Source organism: Scyliorhinus torazame, chromosome 24 (genome assembly GCF_047496885.1).
Source record: "Scyliorhinus torazame isolate Kashiwa2021f chromosome 24, sScyTor2.1, whole genome shotgun sequence".
Classification (NCBI taxonomy): domain Eukaryota; kingdom Metazoa; phylum Chordata; class Chondrichthyes; order Carcharhiniformes; family Scyliorhinidae; genus Scyliorhinus; species Scyliorhinus torazame.
The window spans coordinates 36604733-36617566 of NC_092730.1; the positions used below are offsets into that span (position 1 = coordinate 36604733).

Consider the following 12834-nt stretch of genomic DNA (forward strand, 5'->3'; position numbering starts at 1 on the left):
GCAGAAGGTAATAATGGGAGAAGTGAACCCGGTAACCTCGACTGCACAGTGGGTAGCCGAAGAAGAATTGGTGGCAATGTGGGGTTAAGCCCCAAACACGTCTGCCTCCATTCGTACTTCCGTTCGTCCCTCCTCTAACCCAACTCGATGCAAGTGGCCTGACAACTTGGAATAGTTTGTCACATCAGTGATTGCAGATCCATCGTGTAAAATGAATCCCGCTTCCGAGAAACAACGGGCGAAAAATCGACGAGGATGGGATTCGAACCCACGTGTGCAGAGCACAATGGATTAGCAGTCCATCGCCTTAACCACTCGGCCACCTCGTCGCACAAATTTTTGCGGCAATACGTCTTAATTCGTTTTGCACCCATGAACTGATGGAAATTATTTGCCTCTTTCTATTCAACCAGGTGTTCAACAGGGGGAATTGCAGTGGTGGTGGTATAGTGGTGAGCATCACTTCTTTTGAAACCGTTGACTCCGTTTCGATTCCCGGCCATCGCAGTAATACTTGGATCGGATGTTTTTGCGCGACATCCTGAGTTTCAAACTGAGGAAGACTGGTCAACTGTTTCTCATTCAGAATTTATACGGATTATCTAAGTGAGGTGTTCAAGATGCGAAAAGGTGTAGATATTGTAGACGTGGTGTTGATGTTACCTGTTGTGGGTCAGTCTAAAACGAGAGGTCATCATCTTAGAATATGAGGCTGCAAATTTACAAAAGATTTAAAGAAAAACTACTTCTCCCAAAGGGTTGTAATTCTGTGGAATTCACTTCCTCAGAGTGTGGTGGATGCAGGGACAGTGAGAAAGTTAAGGAGGACTTAGAGAGACTTTTATTGGTAATGAGTTGAAGGGTTCTGGAGAACGGGCAGGACTGTGGTGTTGAGGCCATTATGTTTGATCAGGCAAGATCACATGGAAGGTTTTACGCCCAAGAGGCTGAATTGCACATCCCAGCTCCAATGTTATGTGTTCTCGGGAGGAGGTGTTCTGGCTGATATCTCAATCGATCTCTTGTTCCGTAACATTTCAGGTAGCAGATGATGAACATTTCAGTCATGATCAAATGGCGGGCAGACTCGATGGGTCGAATGGCGTAACACTGCTCACATATCTGAAGAATCTATCGTTTGCGCGGCTTCATGACTTTCTAACTGAGGGAAAGAAATAGTTTCCAACTCAGAATTTGTGCGCAATTATGGGGGGAAGTGAATTAAGTAACTTTCTCGTCATTTTCTAAAGTGGTTTCAATATGGAAAGTGTTCGATTATTCACAACCCCAAGTCCCAAACACTAAAAATCACAGCATTTTTCCGTCACCCTCATGAAGTGGATCAAACAGAGACACAACAGATACGTTACAGACGAGGATTGGATTCGAACTCAAGTGCGCAGAGCACAAAGGTTTCTTGTGCATCCCCTTAACCACGTGGTACAACTCCTTACGTCATGGAACTTTAATGTCTGACCTTCTCACAGACAAGTGACCGAAGCAACCCTCCAGTGCACAAACAGGAGGATGTTCATCCAGGAGAGGTGGCAGAAGGTAATTATGGGAGAAGTCAACCCGGTATCCTCGACTGTACTGTGTAGAGCCGAAGAAGAACTGGTGTCAAATAGCGGTTAAGCCCCAAACCCGTCTGCCTTCGTTCCTCCGTCCTCTAACCCAACTCGCTGCAATCTGGCCTGACAACTTGGAATAGATTGTCACATCAGTGATTGCAGATCCATCCAGGAAAAATAAGGCCCACGTCCGAGAAAAGTGGATTTAAAATCAACGAGAATGGAATTCGAACACACGTATGTAGAGTACAATGGATTAGTACTCCATCGCCTTAACCACTCGGCCACCTCGTCCCACAACTGCACATGTCAACAGGTTTTAATTCGTTTTGCATCCATGAACTGATGGAATGTATCTGCTTCCTTCTATTCACCTGGTGTTCAAAATTGAAAATGCAGCGATGGTGGGAGAGTGGTGAGCAAAGTTTTCTTCCAAGCAGTTGTTCCAGTTCGATTCCCGGTCATCGATCTAATAGTTGAATCGCATGTTATTGTGCGACATCGTGAGTTTTAAACTGAGGAAGACTTGTCCACAGTTTCTCACTCAGAATGTATGCGTAATTATCTAATTGAGATGTTCAAGGTACCAAAAGGTATGTAAAAAGTTGACGTGGGGCTGTTGCTTCCTCTTGTGGGGCATTCTAAAACGAGAGGTCATGCTCTTAGAATAACAGATTGCAATTTTAAAAAAGAATTGAGGAAAAACTACTCATCCCAAAGGGTTTATGATTCCGTGGAATTCGGTACCCCAGATTGCGTTGGATGGAGGGAGAGTGAGTAAGTTTAAGGAGGAGGTAGAGAGATTTTATTGGTAAGGAGTTCAAGGGATACGGAGAACGGGAAGACGGTGGAGTTGAGGCCAGGATGGGATCAGCCAACATCACATGGAAGGTGTTAGGCTCAGGAGGCTAAATTGCCTACCCCCGCTCCGAGGTCATGCGTTCTGGGGTGAAAGTGTTCCTGCTGATAACCCAATCGACCTCTTCGTCTGTAACATTGTAGGTCGCAGATGGGGAATATATCAGCCATAATAGAATGGCTGGGCAGACTCGATGGGTCTAATGGCTGAAGTCTGCTTCTTTATTTTATGAACTTACTTTTTGCGCGACTTTGTGAGTTTCAAACTGAGAGGACGGAACTGTTTCTAACTCAGAATTTATACGCAATTAGGTCAGGGAGTGAAATAAGTAGCTTTCTAACCTTTTTATAATGTGGTTTCAACATGGACTGTGTTCGTCGAATTCACCACCCGCCAAGCCCGTGAACCAAAGCAAAAAATCACAGCATTTGTACTTCATGCTCATGAAGTGGACCAAACAGAGACACAACAGACACATTACAGACGAGGATGGGATTTGAATCCACGTGTGCAGAGTACAATGGATTATTGTGCGTCTCCTTAACCACATGATACAACTCATTTACTTCAATGGAATTTTAATATGCGATCTTATTACAGGCAAGTAGCCAAAGAACCCCTCCAGTCTACAAACAGGAGGAGGTTCATCCTGGAGAGGTGGGTGAGGAGAATTATGGGAGACGTCATCCCGGTAACCTCAACTGTACTGTGGGTAGCCGAAGAACTCGTGTCACGGTGCGGTTCCATTGACAACGTATCCAGAGGCACATATAGTGACGAAGACTGACAGGTTCAGAATGTCTCTTACACTCTCACACATTACCCGAGAGTGACAGGAATCCCCCATTTACAAACGGGACCAGAGAAGGGCAGAGAGAATGCACGTCACTCCCACATACAACATGTTGACGGATTCAACACAACCAAAATATAAGAAAAGGTCATCACCACATATTATCTTCTTCGAAATCCCGCCGTCCCAACTTTAATAGAATAAAAACAATTTTTATCAGTTGTGTCTCACTCTAATCTGTGAACCTCTCTCTACCACAGTGTGTTGACATATACTGGCCACGACACAGAACCGCAACAGAGCGGGGGAGATTCACATGAACTGTCGTTGATAGAATGTGATCGGGTGGACGGAGAGGTGTTAGGAGTATGTAAAATTTAAACAATCTATATTCATGCATTTCCCAATGGAATTGGTGGAATTTGGGAGTGTTTATCTTGAGGATCAATTGAGCAGAGACTTTAAAGCATTTTATCTGTGGTTCCCTCTGTGTGAGCTTTACAATGTTGTACTGTGTCATGCTGTCTCCTTCATTCCTGGGACGAGACTGCAAGAAAGTTTCTGAAAGGTATTTGCTGCAAAGCAAACAGGAACGTGCGTGATGTTTACTTTTGCTGTGAGGTAGAATGTAAATAGCAGAGAATAGCCTCGATTCCTCGACCTCGGGCTAATGGCCCAGCACGCTTCCGCTGCGGCACTCTGCTCCTTAAACCAGGAGCTACAACAGTACTGCCTGGCTGTAGCCACACATCTATTCACTTCCACATTTGTTCTTTCAACAAGAATACACGTTTGAGCACACTGATTCTGGTCAGCATAGTTCAGATAATTTACTTTCGTGCTGAACGGTTGTTCTGTGAAGGGGATGTGATTTATTCTGTGACGTTGTTCTGATGAGAAACTGGGGAATGACTGGAATCATCTTCATAGAAGGAAGTTCGGGACGGCAGTTTCACCTCTCTGGGAACATTGATCACGCTCTTACTGATTTCTTCAAGCTTTGCTTCAAGTCCGACCCCAGAGAAGACAACTACGAGCAAAGTGGCGCAGCGGACGTGTGCTGGACCCCTAACCCAGAGGTCGATGGATCTAAACCAGCCTCTGCTATTTATATTCTCACTCACACGAAACGGAAACAAGTTGCTATATGTCAGCAGCACATCTGCCTTTTCCTTTATTAGTATCAAAGTTTTGCTTTCAGTCTGATCCGCTCTTTGGCACCGGTTCTTCAGCTACCCACAGTACAGTCGAGGAGACTAAGTTGAGTTCTCCCAGAACATTCTTCTGGCTCCTCTAGTGGATGAACGTTCACCTGATTGGACAGTGGAGGGGTTCTTCGGCTACTTGTCCGTGAAAGCAGTACCGGAAGCAGCTGTGGAGAGAGATTGCAGTCGCCAGAATGCAACTCTCCATTTGTACACTTCACGTCGCTCAGATCTTAGACTCTCAATAGCTTCGTGTGAGGAAGAAGTAGAGCGGGAATTCGGTTCTTGTTGATTGGAGCAAACTGTTCTATGCAGCAATGAGAAGCTCCTTCACCCCCAGCGGGTTGGATAAGGATGGCACTCATATAAGGGCTCTGGCTAGGGATTAAAAGTAGGGAAAGCATCTATTGTTTGAAATGAAATGACGATGAAGATAGAATTTATGTCGATTTGCGAGTGGATCTTAGTTTGGACGACAGCCGAGTGGTCTAAGTTGCGGCGTTTAGATCGAAGTCTCGACTCGAGGCGTGGGTTCGACTCCCACAACTGATATTGCCTTTTTTCTCCATGAGGTTAAATTTCTCCAGCAAGATTTTCAACATCAGGAAGATCCAATACCTCCCTTTGAGTGGAAAAGCGTTGGTCTCAGGACATGAGATTCTTGTTTAAATACGCACAGCAAGACCACACAGGCAAAAGCGCAGTTAATGCCTCGATAATCTGCTTCAGTGACTCTGGTTGAGGAATTAATATTGAGCACAGGACTCCGGATAAAATTCGTCTTATCTTCTTGTAAATAGTCTGGCTGGTTGGAGTGATTACATCCGTCTGAGAGGGGAAGTTGGAAACTCGGTTTCTATTGTGATTTACTGCTGGATAAAACTTTATTTCCTTATTGGCCCCCTGTGAGGTATTACTGGATATCGTTATTTCTCTATATTGCCCCTCTGTTGGGTACTATTGGATAACGTTTCCAGTCCAGCTTTGACAAATGGTCACCTGGACTCGAAACGTTTGCTCTTTCCTCTCCCTACAGATGCTGTCAGATCTGCTGAGACTTTAAGGCATTTTTTCTGTGGTTCCCGATGTGTGAGCTTTACAATGTTGTACTGCGTCATGCTGTCTCCTTCATTCTTGGGACTAATGTCGGGATGAGACTGCAAGAATGTTTCTGATAGGTATTTGCTGCAAAGCAAACAGGAACGTGTGTTATGTTTTCTTTTTGTGTCAGGGAGAATGTAAATAGCAGAGAACTACCTCGATTCCTCGACCTCGGGCTAATGGCCCAGCACGCTTCCGCTGCGGCACTCTGCTCCTTAAACCAGGAGCTACGATTTTACTGCCCTGCGGTAGCCACACAGGTATTCACTTCCTCATTTTTTTTCTTTCAACTAGAACACACGTTTGAGCACAGTAATTCTGGTCAGCATATTTCAGATAATTTACTTGCGTTCTGAATGTTGTTCTGTGAAGGTGATGTGATTTCTTGTGTGACGTTGTTCTGATGATAAAGTGGGGAGTGACTGGAATCACCTTCATAGAATGATGTTCGGGGCGGCAGTTTCACCTCTCTGGGAACATTGATCACGCTGTTATTGATTTCTTCAAACATTGCCTCAAGTCCGACCCCGGACAGAGTCAACCACGAGCAGCGTGGAGCAGCGGCCCATAACCCAGTGGTCGATGGATCGAAACCACTCTCTGCTATATATATTCTCAATCACACCAAACGAAAACAAGTCGCTATTTGTCAGCAGCACATCTACCTTTTTCTTTATTAGTATCAACGTTTTGCTTACAGTCTGATCCGCTCTTTGACACCTGTTCTTCAGCTACCCACAGTATAGTCGAGGTGACAAAGTTGACTTCTCCCAGAACACTCTTCTGGCGCCTCTCCTGGATGAACGTTCTCCTGTTTGGAAAAAGGAGGGATTCTTCGGCTACTTGTCTGTGAAAGCAGCACCGGGAGCAGCTGTGGAGAGAGAATGCAGTCGTCAGGATGCAACTCTCCAATTGGATACTTCACGTCGCTCAGATCTTAGGCTTTCAATATCTTCGAGTGAGGAACAGGTAGAGCGGGAATTCGTTCCTGGTTAATTGGAGCAAACTGATCAATGCAGCAATGAGGAGCTCCTTAACCCTCAGCGGCCTGGACAAGGATGACACTCAGATACAGGACTCTGGCTGGTGTTCGAAAGTAGGATAAGCATATCTTGTTTGAAATGGAATGACGATGAAGATAGAATTTGAGACGATGTGTGCACGGACCTTAGTTTCGCCGACAACGCATCAGGGTGACCGAGCGGTCAAAGGTTCAGGTCGCAGTCTCTTCTGGAAGCGTGGGTGCGAATCCTACTCCTGATATTGACCTTTCCCCCACGAGGTTAATTTTCTCCAGCGAGATTTTCAACCTCACGAATGTCCAATACCTTCCTTTCAATGGAAAAGCGTTGGTCTCAGGACATGAGATTCCCGCTTAAATACGCACAGCAAGACCACACAGGCAAAAGCGCAGTTAATGACTCGATAATCTGCTTCAGTGACTTTGGTTGAGGAATTAATATTGATCCCAGGACTCCGGGTAAAATTCGTCTTCTCTTGGAAATAGTCAGGCAGGTTCGATTGTTCACATCCGCCCGAGAGGGGAATATGGGAACTTAGTTTCTATTGTGATTTGTTGCTCGATAAAGCTTTATTTCCTTATATGCCCCATGTGAGTTATTAATGGATATCGTTATATATCTATATTGCCCCTTTGTGGGGTACTACTGGATATCGTATCCGGTCCAGCTTTGACAAAGTGTCATCTGGACTCGAAACGTTAACTCTTTTCTCTCCCTACAGATCTGGTCAGTCTTGCTGAGACTTTAAAGCATTTTCTCTGTGGTTCCCTCTGTGTGAGCTTTACAATGTTGTAATGTGTCATGCTGTCTGCTTTATCCTGGGTTTAATGTCGGGATGAGACTGCAAGAAAGTTTCTGATAGGTATTTGCTGCAAAGCAAACAGGAACGTGCGTTATTTTTACTTTTCGTGTCAGGGAGGATGTAAATAGCAGAGAATAGCCTCGATTCCTCGACCTCGGGCTAATGACCCAACACGCATCCGCTGCGGCACTCTGCTCCTTAAACCAGGACCTACAACATTTCTGCCCTGCGGTAGCCACACAGCTATGCACTTCCTCATTTTTTCTTTCAACAAGAACACACGTTTGAGCACACTGATTCTGGTCAGCATAGTTCAGATCATTTACTTTCGTGCTGAATGGTTATTCTGTGAAGGGGATGTGATTTCTTCTGTGACGTTGTTCTGATGGGAAAGTGGGGAGTGACTGGAATCACCTTCATAAAATGAAGTTCGGGGCGGCAGTTTCATCTCTCCGGGAACATTGATTACTCTGTTACTGATTTCTTCAAGCTTTGCCTGTATTTATAGAACGAATACACAAACAATGAAGCGGGAGAATGTATTAAATCAGAGATTGGATATTCTTGTAACCAATACGGCTGTAATGGGAATCCTTCATTTTCCGATAAATCGGGATGAACAGATCGCTCAGTCAGAAATCAGATATCTGGGGATTTAAATGTGATTACTACAGTGATAATATTAACCATGTTAATGTTATTTTGCTCCAATTGAAACGTATCACGAATACCTCGTTAACTTGTTGCACAACTTGCTTTCAGCCAGGAGATGGCAGCAGTGCGCAAAAGTTTGGGTCTCCTGATTGTGTCCACAGATCTCGATAGGAATGGAGCTGCTGCTTCCCGGGGAGCTGCCAAGCAAGAGGCACAGATACTGACCAACTGCACCCGCTCCAAATAGATTCCCCAAATTACTGAACAAAACAAAAACAAGCACAAATCATATTTTAAGAAACTATGACAGTGACTCTGAAAACAATACACCATCACCTCTGAAAGAATCGATTTGCTGTAACTAATTAAAGATGAACCGTTTCAATATCAGCCGTAATTCCTTACCAGTTCTCAGACAGGCACCGACTAGTTAGAAGTTTGCTTCACTTTTCAAGGTCTGGCTCAATAAAATCAATCACAGGCCCATGATCTGCTTTCCTCCTGTCCTCAGACACATCCACTTTGTACAAGGGTGCACTAACTGGTTTTCAGAGTAAGAGTCAGACTGCAGTCACTTCCTTCTCCCTCGATCCCTTTATCCCTGAACCACCTCACAACCAGGAATGGAACTTCTCACAGAGCCAAGAATGGAATAGTTTGTCGATTCTTCCACTGATTCAGGACCGCCCATCGCCAGGATGTATTCGTCCAAAAGAGTTGGGATGAAATAGGGCTGAGTTTCACTGTATCCAATCAGTCCCCGGAGAAGCACAAAGACAGTGAGTGAGGGAGAGAGAAAGAAACAAAGAAACAGATAGAGAGATAAAATATGTTCCATTTCTAACACGATCTTTTTACCCCAAAAAACTTTCAGCTGAATGAAACCGAACCACGTTTCCATTCGCTGCCGTTGCTGCTTCTCCTTCCAAACGTTGCAGGAAACGTTATTATTTATTGATTGTTGTTTTGAGTGCGAGCTTCTTTATATTTCGTTCAGTTTCCAAAACAAGCTGAACATCTGACTGACTCAAACCGTTCATTTACAAACATTCCAATTCATTCTCGAGTCAGTGGCTTGCGCGAGGAGTTTAGCAAACACTTCGAAACACAGTCGCTGCGAGCAGAGTTCGAACCAGCGTGGGGAAGCCCCACGGGATATCAAGTCTAACGCCTTAACCACTCAGCCATCGCAGCTGTGTCTAGTGTGCCATTCATTAGTAATTTGGTCGATAGAATACATTCTAAAACCAGCCTGGAATCACTCCAGGAAGTTATTGCATTCAAACGATCAACGGGGCCCCGGTGTTTATGTGAGGAGGGGTTGAATCTTCGTGGAAAATGACCATTGGATTTGGAGAGAGGCCTTGAGAGACTCGAAAACCTCAGCTCCCTAAACGCACAATTCCACCGATTAAATAGATTGTGGAACAACATCAGTTACATTGGAAATATATTAGAAATTCAAATGGAACAGGACCACACTTTACAGTCTGGAAGAAAATTTAAATGATGAAATCTAGAAATTACAGCACAGAAGGAGACTTCTGCAGGCCGAACGGTCACCTGATGACGCAACTAAAATGGTCACGTGTCGGGATTTCGGCAGTTCCCCGGATCGCGGTCAGAGCACAAGCCAGGAGGAGCTGCTCAATTATTAAGTCAGTTATTTTTTATTACATGTCATTGGTCGTCAGTCATTGAGAGACCAGCATTTCTACATGGTATCAGGAGTGGGCAGTATGGCAGAACGTCTTCACCGCATCAACATGCTTGTATCACAGAATCGTAGAATATCCAGCTCAGAAGTAGGCCATTCGGCCCAACAAGTCAGCACTGACCTTCCGAATGAGCACCGCAGCAACTCTCTTCAAGAAGAGGTTTAATAGACAATGCACCAGCAGCCCGGCTAGCTCAGTCGGTAGAGCATGGGACTCTTAATCCCAGGGTCGTGGGTTCGAGCCCCACGTTGGGCGCTTTCTTGTTATTATCTTAAAATATTGATGCTGAATGAACTGTCTTCATAACAGGAACACAAGGTTATGTCCCTTGACTGGGAATCCAGAGGTCTAAAGGAACCTCGTGACAAAATTTAATAAATATGTAATTAAAATTTCGTCTCAGAAACAGCGCAGAAAGGTTCTGCTTCCGACGGATCTTACTTCCACAACTGGGAACACATTACACAACAGATAATGATTTGACACAACGACAGTGAAGATCTGTCACCGGCAGTGTCACGGTTCCATGGCAGAGAGCACGGCTACACAGCAGAGAGCTCAGTTACACAGCAAGATATAATTATACAAACAGGGTCTCTCTGTGTGCAGCAGAAAACACATTTTCCTAAAAAAAACAGTTTCTCCATCTCGGCACCTTTTCTGTGTGTCATTGTATGTGTGTCCTGATAGTCTCTTCGTGATTTTTTGTGTATCTTTCTCTGTCTGTTACAGCAGTGCTGCTGTTGTGTATTAATCTCACTTTTCCCAAACAGTAATTGTGATTGATAGATACAGAAACATTTCCAAACTGACATTCAGTACCAATGTCTGATAGAGACTGAAACCCACCCTCACATACAGTCCCAGACATTGACTCATAATGAAGGAATCCTGCTCTCACAAACTATTGAGACTGAGGTGCAGAGTGTTCCCTCCACTCGCGAATACTACCTGTGATTTACAGAGACAGAACACATCTCAGCCAGGTGAGTAGCAGAGTTTGATGGGTACAACATGTATTCCACAATCACCTTCTCTGCGCCAGATAATCAGATGCAGACGACATGCGGCGTCTGTGTTGGTTTAACAAGGGTTTTACCCAAGAACAGGAACAGATTTACACAATATCAGGGTATAAGGCGTAGGAGCAGAAGTAGGCCATTCAGCCCATCGAATATGCTCCGCATTTCAATGAGATCATGCTTGATCTGATATATGACGTGTTATGGCCTTATACGGTGGCATATTATCACAGTGGTTACCTCACAGAGCCAGCGATCCGGGTTCAATTCCAGCTTTTGGTCACTGACTGTGTGGAGTTTGCACTTTCTCTCCGTGTCTGTGTGGGTTCCCTCCGGGTGCTGCGATTTCCTCGCACAGTCCAAATGTGTGCGGGTTAGGTGGACTGTCCATGCTAAATTGCCCCTTAGTGTTCAGAAAGTTGGGTGGTGTTACAGGGATGTGATGGGGACACAGAGGCTCTTTCAGAATATCGTTGCCGAGCCCATTGGAAGAATGGCCTCCTTTTACATTTTAATGATCTCATGATAATACTCATGTCCACTTTCCCGGCATTTTATCTCTAGATTTCACGATGAACCTTTAAAACCAGCAATCCCACCAAGCCTCAGGTAGCGGTAACTCCTCAATGGTCGTTAATTTCCCGGCTGTCAGTCATTTGGCCAGTCTTGAGTGAAGTCACATCCTGGAAATGACATACATTGATCCAGTTCTAAAATAAATTAAGTCGCTCTAGTCCCTGATGACCGTAGGCCCTTTGAGTCTAAGATCTGACTGGTGGTGATTTAACCTGAGGATCACCATACTTCAGGCGAGGATCAATAATAATAATACTAATAATCTCTTATTGTCACAAGTAGGCTTCAATCAAGTTACTGTGAAAAGCCCGGAGTCGCCACATTCCGGCGCCGGTTCGGGGAGGCTGGAACGGGAATTGTGAGATGGCGGGGTTTTCATGTTTCAGGTCGAGTATAACCGTGTGATCTCTATCTAATTAATTTGGTTTTGCTTCTGCTAATCTTGTCTCACAGTGAGGCAAACCTCACTGATTTGATAGACGAGTGATCGTTCTTCAGTCTTGTCATTGTCGGACCCGCTGAATATGGAGGCATATCCTGTGTGGCAGGATTTAGCTCCAACTCAAGCTATAAGTTTGTGGATGATACCACTGCGGTAGGTCGTATCGCAAACAATGACGAATCAGATGCAGGAGGTAGATAAATCACATGGTTGCATAGTGCACTGTCATGTGAGTGTACATTTAAGACATGTAAGTTTAAGCAATGCACATTTAAGAAAACAGTGATGTCAGAGAGTGGGTGGAGCTGGGCTTTAGGTCAGCCATTTTGCAGATTTTTACTTTCCGTTTAAAAAGCAGTTTGTGTGTGTCTGTGTGTTTCCAGAGAGCTGCAAGTTTGAAAAGAGATTGGGAGTGTCTTCGTTTGCAGGGTGCTGGATCTCTGACATAAAAGACCATCTCTGGATCATTTGGGTGATTTAAACTGATAATTGTAAAGCCTTCAACCTGATGTGATTCTGTTTAAAGGTGTTAAGTCTCTTGGAAGTTTGAAGGAACATTTTAAGGAATTGTTTCTGTTGCGATATTTTCTGAGTTATCTTTGAAGTAAGGGGCGTTAAGAGATCCAATGTTTATTTAAGATGTTAAGTTGAGTTCATGTAATAAACAGTGCTTTGTGTTTAAAAGCCCACGAGTCCATAATTGTATAATAATAATACACCAAGGGAAAAAGCCGTGTGCCAGGAAAAGCAACAAATCCATTAAAGGGAGAGGTTGGTTGAACTCCATGATACATTTTGGGGTTCTGAAAACGCCTCACCCATAGAAATTGGGGGCTCGTCCGGGATAAAAGTCTATCTATTGGATTGGCTTGTGTGAACTTAAAGACAGTGAAGGATTGTTCCTTTTCAGGTGTGGTATTTTAGTTTACGTGGGGAGAGTGTTGTGAACAATGGCTCTTTCAGAGGCTCAGAAGTTTTTGGGGGCGGAGAATGTCACACGGAGTACTTTACGGGCAGAAACGAAAATCAGACTGTTAGATTTGGCAAGAACATTGCAGTTAACCTTACC

General features: G+C 44.4%; 2 non-coding genes across 2 annotated transcripts; one reads left to right on the forward strand and one right to left on the reverse strand.

Annotated features, from left to right (window-relative positions):
- Positions 1 to 247: 247 nt before the first annotated feature.
- Positions 248 to 329, reverse strand: trnas-gcu (transfer RNA serine (anticodon GCU)). Its single transcript has one exon. It is a non-coding gene; the product is annotated as a tRNA-Ser (tRNA).
- Positions 330 to 9907: 9578 nt separating this feature from the next.
- On the forward strand, positions 9908 to 9980 carry trnak-cuu (transfer RNA lysine (anticodon CUU)). The gene has a single exon. It is a non-coding gene; the product is annotated as a tRNA-Lys (tRNA).
- The last annotated feature ends 2854 nt before the right edge of the window (positions 9981 to 12834 follow it).